This window comes from Hyaena hyaena, unplaced genomic scaffold, assembly GCF_003009895.1.
Source record: "Hyaena hyaena isolate Hyena2069 unplaced genomic scaffold, ASM300989v1 scaffold_22, whole genome shotgun sequence".
Lineage (NCBI taxonomy): Eukaryota > Metazoa > Chordata > Mammalia > Carnivora > Hyaenidae > Hyaena > Hyaena hyaena.
In genome coordinates this window covers 3,570,777-3,590,303 of record NW_024080654.1, presented here as the reverse complement: position 1 = coordinate 3,590,303, position 19,527 = coordinate 3,570,777, and the positions used below count along the sequence as shown (strand labels likewise).

Genomic DNA, 19,527 nt, shown 5'->3' with positions numbered 1-19,527 from the left:
ATACCTTTTAAGAAATCTCGGAATTCTTTATTACCATTTGAAGGTGAATCTAGATGTAGTTAGAATCCGTAATAAAGGAGCATCAAAACGTCCAGAAGTTTTATTTAAGTGGGAGGTAGAGGAACTCGTTCCCCGTATCTTACATATTGAGTACGTTCAATCTTCTAGAAAGATATTTATTTATTTATTTGCAACTTCCTCTGAATAACTGGCTGTCGTTCCTTAGCTGAAATCCATGGCCATATAATACTTTTCTGTGGATTATTTTAAAAATGCCTTTCAAAATTACATAAGCCACTTAGAGCAAATCTATATGAAATTTACCTTGCAGGCAGCGTATTTCATCTGATGTATAAGTAAAACGGCATCAAAGGAAGAAAGAGGGGGAACAAGAGGAGGAGAGGGGGAAAGAGGAGGAGGAGGGGGGAAGAGGGAGAGAGGGGAAAGAGGGGGAGAGGGGGAGGGGGGAAGAGGGGGAGAGGGGGAAGAGGGAGAGAGGGGGGAAGAGGGGGAGAGGAGGGAAGAGGAGGAGGGGGGAAGAGGGAGAGAGGGGGAACGGGGGAGAGGGGGAGGGGGGAAGAGGAGGAAGAAATAGGCAAGGATTTGCATAACCGCGTCGAGTTGCGCTGTGCTTGTGATTCCCATGTGGAGCTGCTCTGGGAATTTAATGCCAAGAGGTAAATCACGGAAGCTCCCTGTTATTTCCTGTAAAATATCTTCGCTTTCCATCAACGTTTGTCGCAGCAGATCTGGCAACTTCTAAAATGAGTTCTCTGTTTCCTCAGAGCAACAGAGGATGGACGCGCGTTGCCTCCACATCTCCATCCACGGGCTCCCCGGAGCAAGCTCTGGGAGGCGCGTCCCCTCCCCCTGACAGCCACGCCAGGGCCACCCACAGGGCCACCCACGTCTTCACCTCGCGGAGGAGGGTGCCCAGTGCCGCAGTCTCCGTGGGGCTCGTGCGGAACGCACACCGAGAAAACACACCCATTTCGAATTTTTTGGTAGCAGTCACGTATTTCTTTCCTGACATCCTGAGCACTGCCACTGACAGCCGAGGACACTGGTCACCCTGGGTGAGAACGATCTCAATCCTGGTAGCCCCGCGTCACAGAAAATAAACACATCAACCTCAGCGACAGCCCTTCCTTCCCACACACAGATTTTTGCTCACGTATCAAACCCGCGGTGCAGGAGGGTGCAAACTAGCAGGTAACAGAGAGCGAGTGTAAAACTGCAGTGCCAGGGGCAAGCGTCCGAAGCGTCCTGCCCATCATGTGGATCGCACCGAGCGCGCTGAAACGGCCCGNATATGAAATTTACCTTGCAGGCAGCGTATTTCATCTGATGTATAAGTAAAACGGCATCAAAGGAAGAAAGAGGGGGAACAAGAGGAGGAGAGGGGGAAAGAGGAGGAGGAGGGGGGAAGAGGGAGAGAGGGGAAAGAGGGGGAGAGGGGGAGGGGGGAAGAGGGGGAGAGGGGGAAGAGGGAGAGAGGGGGGAAGAGGGGGAGAGGAGGGAAGAGGAGGAGGGGGGAAGAGGGAGAGAGGGGGAACGGGGGAGAGGGGGAGGGGGGAAGAGGAGGAAGAAATAGGCAAGGATTTGCATAACCGCGTCGAGTTGCGCTGTGCTTGTGATTCCCATGTGGAGCTGCTCTGGGAATTTAATGCCAAGAGGTAAATCACGGAAGCTCCCTGTTATTTCCTGTAAAATATCTTCGCTTTCCATCAACGTTTGTCGCAGCAGATCTGGCAACTTCTAAAATGAGTTCTCTGTTTCCTCAGAGCAACAGAGGATGGACGCGCGTTGCCTCCACATCTCCATCCACGGGCTCCCCGGAGCAAGCTCTGGGAGGCGCGTCCCCTCCCCCTGACAGCCACGCCAGGGCCACCCACAGGGCCACCCACGTCTTCACCTCGCGGAGGAGGGTGCCCAGTGCCGCAGTCTCCGTGGGGCTCGTGCGGAACGCACACCGAGAAAACACACCCATTTCGAATTTTTTGGTAGCAGTCACGTATTTCTTTCCTGACATCCTGAGCACTGCCACTGACAGCCGAGGACACTGGTCACCCTGGGTGAGAACGATCTCAATCCTGGTAGCCCCGCGTCACAGAAAATAAACACATCAACCTCAGCGACAGCCCTTCCTTCCCACACACAGATTTTTGCTCACGTATCAAACCCGCGGTGCAGGAGGGTGCAAACTAGCAGGTAACAGAGAGCGAGTGTAAAACTGCAGTGCCAGGGGCAAGCGTCCGAAGCGTCCTGCCCATCATGTGGATCGCACCGAGCGCGCTGAAACGGCCCGTGGACGTAGTCAACCAGTTTTTTAATAAGAGGCAACAATGTGATTTCCTGCCCAGTACGCACTGGAGTTCCTTCCTTCCTTCCTTCCTTCCTTCCTTCCTTCCTTCCTTCCTTCCTTCCTTCCTTCCTCTTTCTTTCTCTCTCTCTCTCTCTTTCCTTCCTTCCTTCCTTCCTTCCTTCCTTCCTTCCTTCCTTCTTTCTTTCTTTCCTTTTTCCTAACTGGTCGTAGTGTGGAAGCTGCAGAAGAGACGAGGGTACCTCCAGGGGAGAAGAGAAGAGAGAAAATGGGTAAACTGAGGTATGTGGGGGGAGGGCGGCGATTGGCATCCCTGTATGAGGTCCGCACATCAGTGAGCAAACACAGATTATGTCGCACAGCCTCTGAACGGTTCAAGGGCGACAGACTCGGGTTCCTGCAGCCTCGGGTTCTAACTTCGCAGAGAGCTGCTATGAGGCCCTTGGGCAGCCACCTCACAGCTAATCCCTCCTCTCGGTACGCCTGCCTGTGTTTTCAGGACGCGGCAGAAATTCTATGCTGTGTTCAAGACATCAGTCTAGGGGCACCAGGATGGCTCAGTCAGTTAAGTGTCTGACTTTGGCTCAGGTCATGATCTCACAGTTCGTGGGTTCGAGCCCCGCATCAGGCTCTGTGCTGACAGCTCGGAGCCTGGAGCTGCTTCGGATTGTGTGTCTCCCTCTCTCTCTGTCCCCACCCCACTGGTGCTTTGTCTCTGTCTCTCTCAAAAATAAATATTAAAACTTTTAATAAAAAAAAGAAAGAATTACTTTGTGACAGGGGTGCCTGGGTGGCTCAGTCAATTAAGCGTCCGACTTCAGCTCAGGTCATGATCTTACGGTCCATGGGTCTGAGCCCTGCATTGGGCTCTGTGCTGACAGCTCGGAGCCTGGAGCTGCTTCGGAGTCTGTGTATCTCTCTCTCTCTGCCCCTCCCCCGCTAATGCTCTGTCTCTTTCCGTCTCAAAAATAAACATTACAAAATTAAAAAAAAATAAAATAAAAGCATCAGTCTAATCCTTGTGTGTTGTGCCCTCAAAGTGTGTGAGCTTCCCGGGCGAGGGGCCATCTTTGTGGGTTCCCTGGTGTCTGCTAGGGTGCCTTTGCATACAGCAAACACAAATGATGATGGGGGGCCAAGAAACTGGGCTGGGGGCTGGGGGTGGGAAGGGACATTTCTCACGCATGGAGAGAGCAGGGGTCTTTCCATCTGTTGCCTCCCATACTCCTCACATGCAGGAGGCCCACGTGGTCATCTTCTTTGGATCAGGAGACAGCCTCCGGCCACAGTCACTCCCCAGGTTCACACTGACGACCTTACGGGTTGAACTGCATCTCCCCAAAAGGGAAATGGAAGTGACTTTATTTGAAAAAAGAGTCTTTGCGGGGCTCCTGTGCGGCTCAGTCCGTGAAGTGTCCAACTTCAGCTCAGGTCATGATCTCATGGATCATGGGTTCGAGGCCCTCCTCGGTCTCTGTGCTGACAGCTTGGAGCCTGGAATCTGCTTCGCACTGTGTCTCCCTCCCTCCCTGCCCCTCCCCTGAGTGCACTCTGTCTCTCTCTCTCTCAAAAAATAAACATTAAAAATGACAAAAAAGAAAATAGAGTCTTTGCAGATGTCAGGCAGAGGACGAGGCCATTGAGGTGGGTCAGGATCCAATATGGCGGGTGTCCTTTTAGGACAAGGAGGCCATGTGAAGACGGGAACGCGAAGGGAGGAGTGTGACACGTGATGTGTGGTGGGGGGGCAGGTTGGAGGGTCGGGGCTACAAGCCGAGGAGTGCCGGGGGGTTGCTGACCACCCCAGAAGCAGGCCCGGAAGGCCTCCGCTCAGAGTCGCGGAAGGGCATCGCCCCCGGTCACCTTACCGTGGGCCCCCTAGCCGGAGAGAGAACAGATGCCTGTCGATCAAGCCGCCCAATTTGGGGAGCTTCGTCACGACGGCCCCGGGACCCCGACGGAGGTGGTACCGGTGGGGGACGTGAGCCTGGGGCCGGGCGACCCCAGCGCAGCCTCTGTCACAGCCTAGGCAGGGACTCACGCGCCCCCCGCCCCGGAGATGCTCCCGGGCGGAAATGGAGGAGAGCGAGCACCGGAGACCGCGAGGTGGACCTGGGCCTGGTCAGCGGCGCACGGGACACGCAGGCAGACGAACTCTTGTGTCTCTGACCTTTGGGTGACTGGGCCTCTTTGATGGTAAACTCGAGCTCGTCATGAAACACAGCCCCATTCACGCGCTCAGGGAATCCAGCACGTCCCTGCCATTTAGCCGCAGTTACACAATGAAATGAAATCACTCAAATTATCTTTTTATTCCCTTACAATGGTCTCATTCTGCAGCTCTGCTAATTATCGCCGAGAACGGAATTGACATAATTCAAGTATCTGAATACAGTATTAACAAGTCAGAACAAAGATCTTACACTTGGCGCTCCCCCCCTCGTTTTATATTGTTCTTTTGACACCTAAAATAGTGTAATTCTGACATTCCGACTTAAAAGACAAAAACGTCATCTCAGACACAGTGAGGTTCTCAATCTTAGTGTAATTAAAATATCTTGTCTTTGGGAATGTTGAGTGTCATCCGGAGGTTTCGTCCCTGGTCTATCGCTGAGCCAAAGGAGGATCTCACAGAGACGTCAACCCAGACCAAGTGGGACTTAGGAACTTGGGGTGGCGCATGAGTCCTGAGCGCAGGTGTGATGTGGCTGGGACTTCCATTCCCTAACCCCCCCTCGGCCTCTGTGGTCCCAGACGAGGTCACCTCGACCCCGTGGAGATCCCTGTATTCAGGCTGCCACCTTCCCTGGGTCTGAGATAGTCAGTTGACTCTAAGATGCCGATGTCAAGTCTCCTAAACAGCCCACTCTTGCTCTTCCTGGTTCGGGGGGAGGTGAATGACTGGGATCTAATCCCACACCCAGAGTGCAAGCCCGGGGCTCCTTCATCCAGGCTCATTCGGTCAGTCCACCAATTCTAGCAGCGATACGGACTAACTACAAAACATGGACATGGAATGCAGCAGGGAACAAGTCACATGAAAATTCTTAACATTCCATGGAAAAGGCAGAACAGAAACACACATGAGGAAGGATGGCAGACACAATGAGAGACATGGAGAAAAGTGGGGCAGGCAAGGTTTTGCGGAGAGCAAGTATCTGACGGCGAGCTGGGGGCTCCCTGGGGAAGAGGAATCCAAGTTGAGGGAGCAGAGAGCAAAGTCAGACGCCCCGAGCGGGGTGGTGCATATGACTGTTCAAGGAATCCGAGGGCAGCGAATGCGGCTGGGGCAGAGGAGACAGAGGAAAGATGCCGGAGACGGCCTCACAGAGGCAGGGATGCGACCACGTAGGTGACGCTGGCTTTGATCCTGAGAGCCCTGGGGAGCGCCAGTTTGGGCAGATGCGTCCTGCCATTTGACCCTGAAGAGTCACCGCAGCTGCAGGCCTGGGGGTGGAGGGCCAGGGGACTGCTCAGAGGCGCTTCCCACAGCCCAGGAGGGAAGCGGCAGACGTGGGAGGAAGTGGGTGGGGGGGGCGGAAATGTGGGAGGGGTTCCCAATGGATGGCGTGGGTGCAAAGGCGGGAGCGGACGCCCAGACTCGGGGAGGAAACTGACACCCCCGGTGATGGAGCCGCCGGCAAGGGTAGCTGCCTGCCGGATGCCGCACGAGCCGGAAGGAGGTGGTCAGCGCAGCCGGGGAGGACCAGGGAGCATTCTGCAGGAAGGAAGCGTGGGGGGACCAAACCTCAGCCAGCGCCCCGAAACACATCCCCTGCCTCCCAGCTGCCAGTTGCTCCGCTGCGGTCAGTTTCACCGTCACGACCCTCTGCCTGACCGGGGAGGGCGGGCTGACCGTCTAGGAGAAGGCCTTTTCGGGGCCGAGTCCCCCGTGGCCTTGGGGCTGAAGCCCAAAGCTGTGTTCGACGCCTGTTTGCCTCGTTTCTCTTGGGAGCACGAGTGCTGACCTTCAAGGCCCCTTCCTCTAGCCAGCCCACAGCCTAAACGGTCAATGTTTCAGGGTGGGGTTTCACGGAAAGTTCTATCACGGTTACCGAAAAATTCTCCCACTCGCACGCTATTCGTGGAGTACGTTCTTCACTTCAGCGATTCCAGTGCAAGAGGCTCCGCAACACACTCGCACCATCGGGCGCGGAGGACACTGAAATCGTAGCAGGCCTCAGGATGCCTGGCAAGATCGTGGCTGGAGGAGCCACGTGGTAGGTGGTATTCATTTGGGGGGTCTCTGTATTCTAAGAGGGGTACCCTAAAGTCAGAGAGACGGACAGGAGCAAACTAGTTAGAAGCGTACAGGCATACTACTTGTCTTTTCCAAAGTGATCGTTCCTCCCACCTTTTAAGGAGAACTTTCACATCCTATTTCTTGTGAACCTGGTGATAAAAGAAAGCTTACAGAGTGACCACAGAGGTCAGGTTAAACAGAGTAGGGGCTCTAAGCCGACGACTTTAGGAAGCGTACCATGAAACAGTAGAACCGCTTCCTTAGAAAAATAGAAAGTGTGTGTATCAGGCTACTGCTTAAAAAACAGACAAACGAAAAAACCTCAGTGCACTTGCTCTGAAATTGAGTGTTTGCTGAATAGTGACTTCATCTCTTCATGGCCAAACGCAATTCCTTTGTGAAAGTTTAGGTCCACAAATACTTAATTCTATTCAGCGAATATGTATGGAGCACCTGGTATGAGCAGGATACTCTGCCAAGAAACGCACAGGCTGGCTAGACGAGCAAAGCAATGTTCTCGTTTTGCTGCCTCTGGTTCAATATACAGCATGATGTTTGGGGCCAAAATTATATCTAAGAAGTGGTTTTCTTATTTCAAGACCTCATGAAATTTTCTTCTAATGGACATATTTTACTGACTTAATCAGGACCAACACAATGATGTTTGGGGAGCACCACTAACTTCATCCCTGGGGGATGGACCGGATAATCCACAGAGAGACGGACGGGGTGTTTCAGGAGCTGTAGAGTGGAGGCTGGTAGAAAAAGGCAGCTGGAAGGGAAGGGTAGAGGAGGGAGGGGAAGGGCAGGAAGCAAGGCTGGGGCTGAGCAATTTCAGAGGAGTCGAGGGAAGGCGGAATCGGAAATGGGGTCAGAGTATAAATGTTAAGGCACGTCAACACCGAGAAAGGGTGTTGGTGGGCGACTGGGGAACCCAGAGCCCCGCCCGGGACACAGAAGAGGACTGAGATGGTATGAAGACACGAGCAGATGGCGGGCGGAACACAAGTGCTGGTTCACAGTGAAAATAGAAGAGAAGGTCAATAGCTTGAGGGCGAAATAGAACCAAGCAAAGCTTTTTGGGTGTTTTGTTTTTCAGGGGACAAGAAAGAATACCGGAGCTTGGGGGCGACATTTACAGAAATATACAAAGCCTACATTATTTTGGGGTCCTGCTGGGTGGCTCCGGATCGTTTTGCTCATTCATTTCTCGCTCTGATAGGATGAGGCTGCGGTTTCCTCTAGAACCATTCCCTTGGTGTTTTCCCACCGGGCACGCTACCTGGCATGTTCTCCAGATGTGCAGCTCTGTCTGCGGTTACACAGGGATGCATTTCGCTTGTTGCACGCGCTTGCTGGGGCCGTTCATTTTGCTCTACATATGTTCCCACGGCAAACACGGTGCAGGTGCGGAGGGGTGATTTTCTAGCTATTTGGGGCTAATTTCCAGCATTCAGAATGCTGAGTGGTGGCTTGGGTGTAACAGCTGCCTAGCAGCGGGACTGACATACATCAGGAACACGGAGAAGGGGACGAAGAGGAACTCAAGAGGGCTTGGGGGAGAGATAAAATCCATCTCAGCGTGGGGGCAGCGGACACGGAGAGAAACGGGACCCACAGGGACTGGATCTGCAGAGGCGCTTTCCAACCAAAGAGGAGCACTTTTATTTTCTTTTAAAGACGTGGAAGCAAATAGATCAAGTTGTTAAAAATCGTCGCACACACAAAAATGTATCGTGCTCTCTACGCGTGTACATCCTGCCTCTTCCCAGGACGGGGGGTTTAACAGTTTAACAGTCCCGTCTCCCATTGCCTGTTTGTCCAGGCTCCCCCCCGCCCCCCCCAACCCCCCCACCCCCCGCCATCCCCCCCACCCCCCAACTATCTGTCCTGAACTCTCTGCCCTGCGCTCCCACACTGCTCGGCAAGGGCGCTGCTCAGAGTCCCGTCCGGAGCCTTTTCTCGTGTGTGCCTGCCCGTCACTCTCCCTCGTCTTCTGTAGCTTCTCACGGGTCCTTCGCATCAAGGCTAATCAAACCGCCTCCGGCCTTCCCTCTTCTCGGCGCCTGCTGTGGCCTCCGCCTGGGGCTTGTCTGTCGGATCCACGCCCCAGGGCGCGTCACCTGTCTTCGCTCCTCAGTACCCACCACTCTTTCTGTATATTTACTGGAAGGACGGGCAGGGGGCATTGGCTGTACTTTGCAACAGCTTTTGGGTCTCCTAGACTGTGCAGGCCCGGCATTTGGACCTGAGCTGATTTTTACGTCTGCTGGGGTCCACATTAAGCTTATCGGTGTGCCTCTAGATCTGCGTACGGCTCGAGTAAGATGAAAAGACACTACGACAATCGCGGACCTCCTGTTTATGCCACTGGTCAAGACTGACTTGCCTTTTCTTTCCAAATGATGAAGAGGCCGCTGTCACCTTTAGAGACATGGACACGCCATTCAAAGGCGTGGTGGCTTTTCACGTCCCCATGTGCCTCCAGGCTCGAGAGTCCCCAGGAATGAAGTCCCTGGGAAGAGTGGGGAGGCTATGGGGGGAGCTGCTCCCTGGTGTCACCCCACACCCACCCCTGCTCTGCGGGGGGGCGGAGCGGCTTTAGGGGCGGCATTAGGATTAGGGGCACCCCTCCCTCCCATGCTCGGTTCTCCGGGATTGGACACGGAACAGGGGCAGGGAGAGATGCAGGGAGGCAGGCAGGGGGGATGAACAAAGTGCCTATAAATTCCAGGCGAGATGACAGCTTACTGCACATCGACACTGACTTCTCCCAACGACCCCAGGGGACGTTGAAAGAGGCTGTGGGTCACCTTCAGAGTCGCTTACAGCAGAGCTGACGGCTAACCTGCTTCCACGAAGTTTCTGTGGGAGATGAGATAAAACACTTGCCCCCTTTGCCTCTGAGCCCGAAAGGATCAAGGTGGCCATTGTACAGGATCACGTATAAACGAGGAGTTTCAATGAGACACGACATGGAAAAGCCACGTTAGCCCCTTCAAGGCCGCGTCGGGGTTCTCCCTCTCTCATCTCACTGCGATGGTGCCTGTTTCTTCTGTCACTATTATTTTAACAACACGATTATGTTATTACCTTCGTGTCATCACAGCCACAACTATGAGGCATTTATCTGTCACGCGTCTAAAACACAGCACCCCAAATTCACGTGCGACGCCTGGCTTCTACACCACTGCTGGTAGAGACCCTGGGAAGGGGGAGGAGGAGGCTGGGAGGAGGGAGGGAGCCCTGGAATTCCTGAGTCTTTTTTTTTTTTTTTTTAATTTTTAAAAATGTTTTATTTATTCCTGAGAAAGAGAGACAGTGTGAGCAGGGGAGGCTCAGAGAGAGAGGGAGACACAGAATCTGAAACAGGCTCCAGGCTCTGAGCTGTCAGCACAGAGCCCGACGCGGGGCTCGAACCCATGAACCGTGAGATCATGACCTGAGCTGAAGTCGGACGCTTAACCGACTGAGCCCCCCAGGCGCCCCTGGAATTCCTGAGTCTTGACTGGACCAGCCAGAGGCCTGGGTGGAGACCCCCCCTCACCCCAAAGTCCCCAGGCTGACTGCAGCTCTCGTGCTGTGAGCTCTCAGAAGGTGGTGGTGGTGTTTTTAGCTACAGATGCTGCTGTGGGAACTAGTGCGATGCATGGCTGGCAGGGGGCGGGGGTGGCGGCGGCTGGGGGATCATGATGAGATGCGTCTACTTCTGCTATAACCTCATCTGGAATAGCCTCCTGTGCCTCGGCCTGGGGCAAAGCAGACCACCCTCCCCGAGGGCCGGCCTCATCCCAGGGCACTCATTCATGCCATGGAAGCGAGCCAGGGGGTAATACGGGAGGTGAGCAATAAAAAAGAATGCGAAACTCGACCTCACCTCCTGGGGATTTGACCCTGGCTCTACGCAGATAAAAAAAATGAATTTGGAGCATCTGCTAAGAATTTCCATGACAATACTCTCAAGTTCTCTTACTTTAAGCCCGTCTCACTGGTTCATTTTAATCCTGCAATGCAACAACGTTCTGTGTATTCAATAAATGGATGACAGGGAAACGCGAAATTAGAAGTGGCCCAGTGTGAAACATACACCACGTTCCATTTCCCGCGCAGCCCTCGCAGCCCGTGACATTTATCTCAGCCAGATTTGTACTCGCTTCGGATACAGCCCTGGGGGGGTTTCTTGCATACGAGCCCCGTCCGTGCACGCACTCCAGAACCATCTACTTAGGGGACCCTGAGACGGTGCCCTTCTGCTGGACTGGGGCTGCAACGGGGCTGAAATAAATGCTCACAACCACCCAATCCTGCTGCTTTTCCTGTCGCGACGCACGCCCAGGGGACTGAGCAGCACCCGGCCTACGCTGAATCTGATGTGCTGGCGTCCTTCCCCCTCTGTGCTTTGCAGAATTTACTGGCTCAGCCAGAGCTTGTATTTATCAGGTACAAGAACAGCTTGTTTAGTTAAACTGGAAAGAACAGATGTTCATTGGTTGTTCAAGCCTTTAAATGAGAGACCGCTTCAAGCTATGTGGTTTAAGGAAAATTATCCCACTTCTAAAGCAATTTGCTTCTTAACCAACTATTCAGTGGGGTCAGTCTGACCACCTATCTTCTGAGTAGGGACAGGAAACAGAGGCTGGGTGATCCATTTGTTGGAAATATTCATTGTTCCAGGGGTTTCTCTCCCTCCTAAACAGAAGGCAGCTCTTTTCCTTGGAAATGGCTGAAACGTTTCATGGAGATTGGTACCCGAGGCCAGTTTTATCATTTCAGGAAGTCTATGCCTGTTTCGGACATTGAATTGAGTTGCTTACCACCATATGAATCTGCTGTTGAGAATGTCATTGCCATTATGACCAGTTAGCAGATCATGAAGAAGAATTACTGCGATCTTCAGAAGAACAGTCTGGCCCTGCAACTAGATCTGACTATTTCAATAGTAATGAAAACATTCTTTCAAAGACCTGCTTTGAAAGCGTCTGACAGCCTTGAACGATGACTTGGGGATCAGTGTCTGAACCTAATTATGTTTGTTAATTTCAGAGAGTACCACAGTAACCCCAGAACAACATGGGTTTGAGCTGAGTGGATCCACTTCTATGTGGGTTTTTTACAACATACCACGTAAATGTTTCTTCTCTTCCTTACAGTTTTTTAAAGAATATTTTCTTTTCCCTAGCTTACTTCATTCTAAGAATACAGTATACAATACATGTAACATACAAAATATGTGTTCATCAACTACTGATGTTATTGGCAAGATTTCCAGTCAACAAAAGGGTCTCAGTGGTTATGCTTTTGGGGAGTCCGAAGTTATACTCTGATTTTCAACTGCAGGGGGTTCAGTGCCCCTAACCCCACACTGAGCATGTTCAAGGGTGAACTGTAGTTATATTTTTAAAAACCACTTTGCTGAGGTATGGCTGACAAAAAAAGCCGTACATATTTAATGTATTTAACTGGATGAGTTTGGAAATAAAAGATAAACCTGTGAACTCATCACCACAGTCAATGCCATAAACATACCCATCACCTCTGAAAGGTCCTCCCACGCTCTTTGGTTTTATTTGTTTATTTATATGTGATAAGAATACATAATATAAGAGCTATCGTCTTAGAAACTTTAAGTATACAGTACAGTGTTGTCAACTGTAGGCACGATGATGTATCATAGATCTCCAGGACCTACTTATCTCATAGAATTGAAACTTCGTACCCTTTGACCTTCACCTCCCTATTTCCCCTCCCCGCAGGCCTAGGCAGCCAGTATTCTGTTCTCTGCTTCTATGCCTTTGAATTACTTTGCATTCCACATGTAAGAAGCTCACACAGTATCTGTTTTTTTGTGTTTCTACGAACCTCCATGTTCACCCACATTATTACAAATCGTGGAATTTCCTTCACTTTTAAGGCTGGATAATATTCCACTGTATGCAGATACTGCATGGAAAGTATTAATTTTAAAATACAGCCAACCAATACTTACAAAAGACAAAACAGATATTCTTGTGGTGACTCACAAAAATGAGCAGTAATCAATTCTAACGGGAACTGACTGAATTCAGTCATTTTGAGCCAAGAAATGCAAGAAACATACAGTTTTAAGGGCATATGACTAAAATGATCAATTTAAAGTAAGGAATGGAATTTCTGTTTCTTTTCAGTGAGGGACTTTAAGTTGACATGTGCCTTTTGAGCAAAATAACAGGGATGCTTTGATAAGAGTGAGGGATAAAACATTAAAAACTAGCATCCAGTACACTTACGTTCTGAGGGAAAATTACATGAGCACCTAGCTGTATCAAATCTTAACTATTTATTGTCACTTATTGTCAGTTTGCAATTATTCACTGGATAGATCCAAATGATAAAAAACTTATGATATTTGAGGTGGCTTAGCAATGCACGTTTATTATCATTCACTGATAGGTACTAATATTGCTAATTACAGTTTTAAATTAAAAAAAAGTCATTATTAAAATTGGCACTAACTATAACCCTAAAGGAACTAGTAACACACAAAATGCTCTGTCTCTTCATGTCCATTAACGTCACACACCTTTGACAGAGCACACACTTAGAAATGTTGGTGTGTATGGTTTTTACTTCTTACATTACTTATTTTGATAATTATCCATTAAAGTGAACACACAGGGTGGTGCAGTTGGTTAAGCATCCAGCTCTTGATTTTGACTCACGTTAAGATCTCATGGTTCATGAATTCAAGCCCTTCATCTGGCTCCACACTGATGTCATGGAGTCTGCTTGGGATTCTCTCTCTCCCTCTCTCTCTGTCCCTCCCCTGCTTGCGCACATGCACACATACACATACACACACTCACTCACACACACACACACACACACACACTCTCTCTCTCTCTCTCTCTCTCTCTCTTTCACTCTCTCTCAAAAATATATAAAAATTTAAAAATGAATAAGTAAATAAAATCAAAGTCGACACACTGTACAGCACTTTGCTTGGACGAGAGGCAGTGGTGGACAAGACATTGTCGTGCTCTTGGGTGCCATCTCAACAGGATGCTGGCCACAGTCCATGGAGCCCTGGAAATTACTTAACTTTACAGAGATGTGATATTTCATTGCTTTTGACTAAGCTATTTCACAGCTCTGCAGGGCTAGAACTTAAGCCGTGAGAAACTGATTACAATGCAGATACTTCCTGTCCAAAGCAACGCAAATGGTGTTTGCTTCGCAGTGCAGATCAATTTTGTCAGTAGAGAGGGTAGATCTCCGTAAATCAGATTTTCTTTCGAACTGGTTTTTAACATCTTTTTAGTTTCCTCTTTCCATAAGGAGCTCAACAAAATCTTTGATATGCTTTATATGTTTATGATTATGATTTCACCTTTTTGAAAAATGACACTTAACCACAATACGCTTGGGGGTTGAGAATGGGCAGGGACGGGGTTGCGTTCTAGCAACAGTCAAATCCAAGTCAGTTCTTCATCCCAGCATGCTCTTCGATGTCTGCAATTCATGTCCCATTTCTCTACACATCACCTCATCGAAACATCATGTGTCAAGATAGCTAACATTTTCTAGGTCAAATCCAATAACTATTTCAGGGATTTTTCCTCCCGCGCACTTTTCTGTTTTCATTACGACCTGATCTCTCTGTGGCACGTGACCTCAGCGACTTCCCGTCCTTGAGATGGCCTCCCCAGTGCCCGGCCACCCCAGAGTCCCTCCCACGGTCCCGCCATGTCCCAGTCTCCCTTCACAGGCAGCTCCTTCATTCTGCCACTATGTGTGTGTGTCTGCCTCTCAGCCCTCGCTTCTGGCTCCCCGGCCAGGTCTTCCCTGAGCCACCGCGAACACACTCAAGGCTGTAACTAGCACTTGTGAACTAACGATTTGGAATGTGCGTGTCTGTAAAACACAATCATCACTCTCCTGAGCTGCACACCAGGATGGCGAACTGTCCCCCAGATGGCACGAAGTGACTTCCCAAGCACTCCTGAAGCCCCACGCGGCCACACCCCGCTCCTCCCACAGACTCCCCATTGATCCCACCCCACGGGAGCCGCCACGTGTCCACCTCCCCACTGCAACCAGGAGTCTGCCGAGGCTCGCACGTCAACGCCTTCTTGTGTTACATCCTAAACATCTCTGATGTTTAGGACCTCTCTATCTCATTTACATTCTCTCTTTTTTTTTTAAATTTTTTTAATGTTTTTTATTTATTTCTAGGAGACAGAGAGAGAGAGAGAGAGAGAGAGAGAGAGAGACAGTGTGAGCAGGGGAGGGTCAGAGAGAGAGGGAGTCACAGACTGAAACAGGCTCCAGGCTCCGAGCTGGCAGTCAGCACAGAGCCCGACGCGGGGCTCGAACCCATGAACGCGAGATCATGACCTAAGTGAAAGTCGGACGCTTAACCGACTAAGCCACCCGGGCGCCCCTCATTTACATTCTCTCTATCAAGCCTCAACTGCTTCTTGCTCAATCGCTGTGATCAACAGCGCCCTGAAGACACCTGCCTTGCCCTGTCCACTCCATTTTCCACATGGTTTTGGTCAATATCCTTCAGGGACCACCCCCATCTTCAGCATGCGCACTACGCAGTCCTCCATGATGCCTTCCTTTGTCTTTGTCTAGTTGAACACCTCCCAGCCATGAGGCTCTCACACTCCAGCCACACTAGAATGTACTGAGCTCGCCCTTCTTCCTCACTGCTGTGCTTCCACACATGCTTATGTGAACAACCGACCTTTGAGTTTCTTCCGGTTAATTCTAAGTGGTCTTCAAACCTCAGCTCAATGCCATCTACCCCAGATGAATCCCTTCCCTGGAAACCTATACTGCCTGCTCTATGTACTGTCTGCACCCCCTTTGACCACATCGCTCCACTCTGTCACTTTCTATGCCACTGGCTTCTGAGACAGAACGTTCTATGCATTCCATATTTTCACCCCTAAAGTATCCACAGGGTCTGGCGTGTTGAAAACATTCAACAAGTTATTGTTGAGGGAGTAGGCAAAGGAATGAGAAGAAAAAAAGAGAAAGGAAGTAGAATTTTAATGATTATTTAAATATTATTTTATAGAGGAATAGAATTAAACCTATAATATTCGTGCATAAATAAGTATATTTATAAGGCAAATATTAAATACTTTCTAAAATATTTACTGCTATTTTAATAATAACTCAGGGCTGTCATTTTTCTGGTGACCATCCCCTTCTAACAACATATAAAGACCAGTGACCATACTATAACCTGGCCTATTTTATGAGTCACCAAGATAAAGTGCAGAATTCCAGAGCTAGCCATTTCTTACTTTTATTTCTTTTTTAAAATTTTTAAACATTTATGTTTGAGAGAGAGAGATAGAGCACAAGTGGGGGAGGGGAGAGAGAGAGGGAGACACAGAATTTGAAGCAGCTACAGGTTCTGAGCTGTCAGCACAGAGCCTGATGTGGGACTCAAACTCATAGACTGCGAGATCATGACCTGAGCCGAAGTCCGCCGTTTAACAGACGGAGTCACCCAGGCGCCCCTCTTACTTTTATTTCTAACATATTAAGGGGTTTGACCACTTTTGTCTTTCTGGAGCCTGGTCACCCTCTGCAGCTGGAGGTGACTGGTTTGTTACTGGCCTGAGGCAGGGAGGAGGTGTGGCTGGGTGGGCTCTCACAGCAGGAGGGAAGCAGCAGGTGCAGTTGCGGTTGTGGTTGTGAGGAGGAGGGATCTTCGATGCAGACCTTCCTCCCCTCCAGCCACTGGGCCTCACCCGCTCTTCCCTACCAGTGCTCTCTTCTTTTACTCACTGCTTCAGAGTTTTTTAAAGATTCCTTTTTCTCCAGATGCTACACATTCAGATTGAATAATATTTTTTTTTAAAAAGTCTGTGGCCAATTTATTTAAAAAACTATTTTAAACTATCTAAAACCAGGACTGCTGAGTAGGTGAACTTCAGTGAAAGTGACAGAACAGACCAACTTCAAGCCTACGATGACAGGCAGGACATAACACGTGCGCTACTCAGGATGGTACATCCTGTGTGTGGGCAGGGGTCTCTGGTAGAGAAAGGAAAAGATGGAGACGACAGCTTCCTGGATTCAATCCCAGACCCTCCATCTCTTCCTCAAATCGGTGCAAATATTTGCTGCAATGACGCTGCCCCTGGAAACTCTTTCCCACTGCCCTATCACCACCTCCCGGGTACGATGTCCGTACCTGCACAGGGTTTATAAGAAACCTGACCTTATGAAACCTTTAAGCCAAGTATCTTGCTCGCCTATGCTATTCTTGGAAGTGTTTCTGGCCAGCATTAAGTGCTGACTGTCCTTACAGCGTTCCGTAGAAGGCATGGAGTTCTTGACCCTGGTCTCCTCCTTTCTTCTTTTCCCTCATCTCATTATATCTTTCAAAAGTTCTTTATTAGCAACACGCCTTGATCTACATGGGTTTTCTTCTCCCCAGCACCCTCGGTGAGTCAGTCCCTAATTTAGAGATACTGTGGACAATCTGCGCTCCTTCTATCTGGCTCTCTCTTCTGCAGACTCTTTTGGTCCCAGTTTCCATTGATTTCATATTCTTGTGGCTTTTCTGGTGCCACACTCTTTGGTTTGCATCCACAGCCCCAGCTATATGCTGCTGACATTCAAATATACCTCCTGAATAGCCATCCGCTCTTGGGACCTGAACTCACGGCATCCAAACCAGTCCCATTCTCTTCCCTCTGACACCTGCTTCTCCTCTGCTAGTCCTTATGTCAGTTACGGGTGCCATTCCTCAGGCTGTCACCCAAGCTGGACCTCTAGGAGCCATCCCCAGTCCTCAGCTGTCTGAAGCCCCCAAGTTCATAGTCACTAAGGGATATGACTTTCATGTTCAAAATACCTGGCTTCTTATATCTGTCTTTCCAGCCCATTCAGTGCTCCACTGGTTTGATTTCAGCTTTGATCACATTCACTAAAATCCAAACTCTACACAGCTGCTGGAAGTAGTTCTTAACTGGGGGTGGGGGGAGTATTTTTCCCTCCTGGGGTATATCTGGCAGTGTCTGGAGACATTTTGGGGCATCGTGATGGGGGTGGAGGCGTGGAGAGTGCTCCTAGAGTCTGGTGGGTAGACCTCAGGTATGCTGCTCATGTTCTACAATGCAGAGGTCAGCCCATCAAAACAAAAAATTATCTGGCCCAGAATGTCAAGGGTCAAGGTTGAGAAATGCTCTGCCTGGAGATCTAACTCAGGGGTGAGCAAACCTTTTCTATAAAGAGTCAGACAGTAAATGTTTTAGGCTTTCTTGGCCATAAATTCTGCATCACAACTACTCAACTCTGCCTTTGTAACATGAAAGTGGCCAAGGACCATGTGCAAACCAACAGGTGTGGTCTGTGCCAGCGCCACTGTATTTAATAAACAAGTTGCTAACTGGGTTTGGACTCTGAACCATAGTCTGCTGTCCCCTGATCTTGCTTAAAGGAAATTGAAACTATATTATTTTACTGCTTTTAAACATTTAATGCTTATTAGCTGCAGGATAAATGCCCTGTTTTGTGTCCTAAAATACACAGGTCTTGGCTTTCCTTCTCATCATTTTCTTTGCTTGTTCTTATGTTGCTGCATAAGAACATCTTTCCTCAGACACCTTATGATGCTCCTTGTCTCTTCTCTTTATTGACGTTAACTTTACCCAATCTCTTCCAGAGGTCTCATTCCAAGGCTGAGATTTTCCCCCATCACCTCCATCAACAAGCTTACTTCTCATCATTGCTCAAGACTCCTCTAGAAATTTCTGATGATCACTTCCAACTGGTAGATAACAAGCTTTACTTCCAGGCTCTGATGACGCATGACAGCACCCTGAGGAGTCCATCCCCCCAACCCAACAGGGAGATACTCTGGACTCAGGCAACTCTTACTCACCTTTGTATCCCCAAACTCAGACTGGCCACAGGCCAGAAGGCCACAGGCAGTCTGCAGGAACTGAGTCTTAAATCTAGTGAATGACTTTTATAAGCAACATCTTTGAGCTTTCAAGTTTCCAGGGCTTTAGAAACCCTGTGAGCAAGGGTAAGAAATAAAATAAGATTTTGAGGGTAATAAAGTATACTATGCATAATACAACATCTAACTTTGTTTGATTTTATTTATGATTGCAACTTTCCTTAATATTAAATACTTGAATAAATAAGTAATGTGTAAGAATCTCGAGGAGAGACTGTATAAGAATAAATAAGAATCATGTGTGTGTGTATGTGTGTACACACACACACACAAGCTCGTACCATTCAAGGCCTATCTTAATCAGGACTTTTTTGTTTCTTCGAAATAGATAAATTATTGAAACATTATGTATCTACACTCTAGCTATATCTATAATGTCCCTGACCACTGAGATGGAATGACAATAAAAATGTTGTAAAGTCAGAAGTATTTGCTTAAATCTTAATTTTTTGAGGCTGATTTGTATAAATGTCTGATTAAATGGTTATAGCAGTATTTGCAGGGAATGCCTGTTATAAAGATTTCTGATATAAAAGTACTTTTTAAAAAGTGTTCTCATTACTTATTAATTTTTGGAATGTCTTAAGAATTTGCTGAAATCTCAGGGTTTAACTGTGTTCAGGCACCGGGAGATCATCAATAAGAGAATAGGAGATTTCCTGCTAAGTCTTAAAATTCTACTGTGGGCAAAGCAGGTGGCACTTTTTTCTTGAGCCAAAGAATTGTTTTTGGCATGGGATTGAGGGCAGAATGTTCATAAGCCTGCTCAGAATCCCATACATAAATATGCATTTCTGACCATTTTGGTCATAGAAACGTCCAACCCATGAATTCCCTAAGAATAAGAATGAAAGTCATCAGCTTCCTGGACAGTTTCTAACGTGCTTAATTTTAGCTTAATTAAAATCCCATGCACGTTCAAACAAATATAGTATTCGCCTCCACTTCCTATCCAAAAGTCTTGTCTAGCATCATCATTTCATAAAATAC

The 19,527-nt window shown here is 48.9% G+C and overlaps 1 protein-coding gene across 1 annotated transcript in view; it reads right to left on the bottom strand.

Moving 5' to 3' along the window:
• MYO16 (myosin XVI) overlaps positions 1 to 19,527 on the bottom strand; it is a 459,340-nt gene that overhangs the window by 98,712 nt on the left and 341,101 nt on the right. The gene's annotated exons all lie outside the window — the stretch shown is intronic.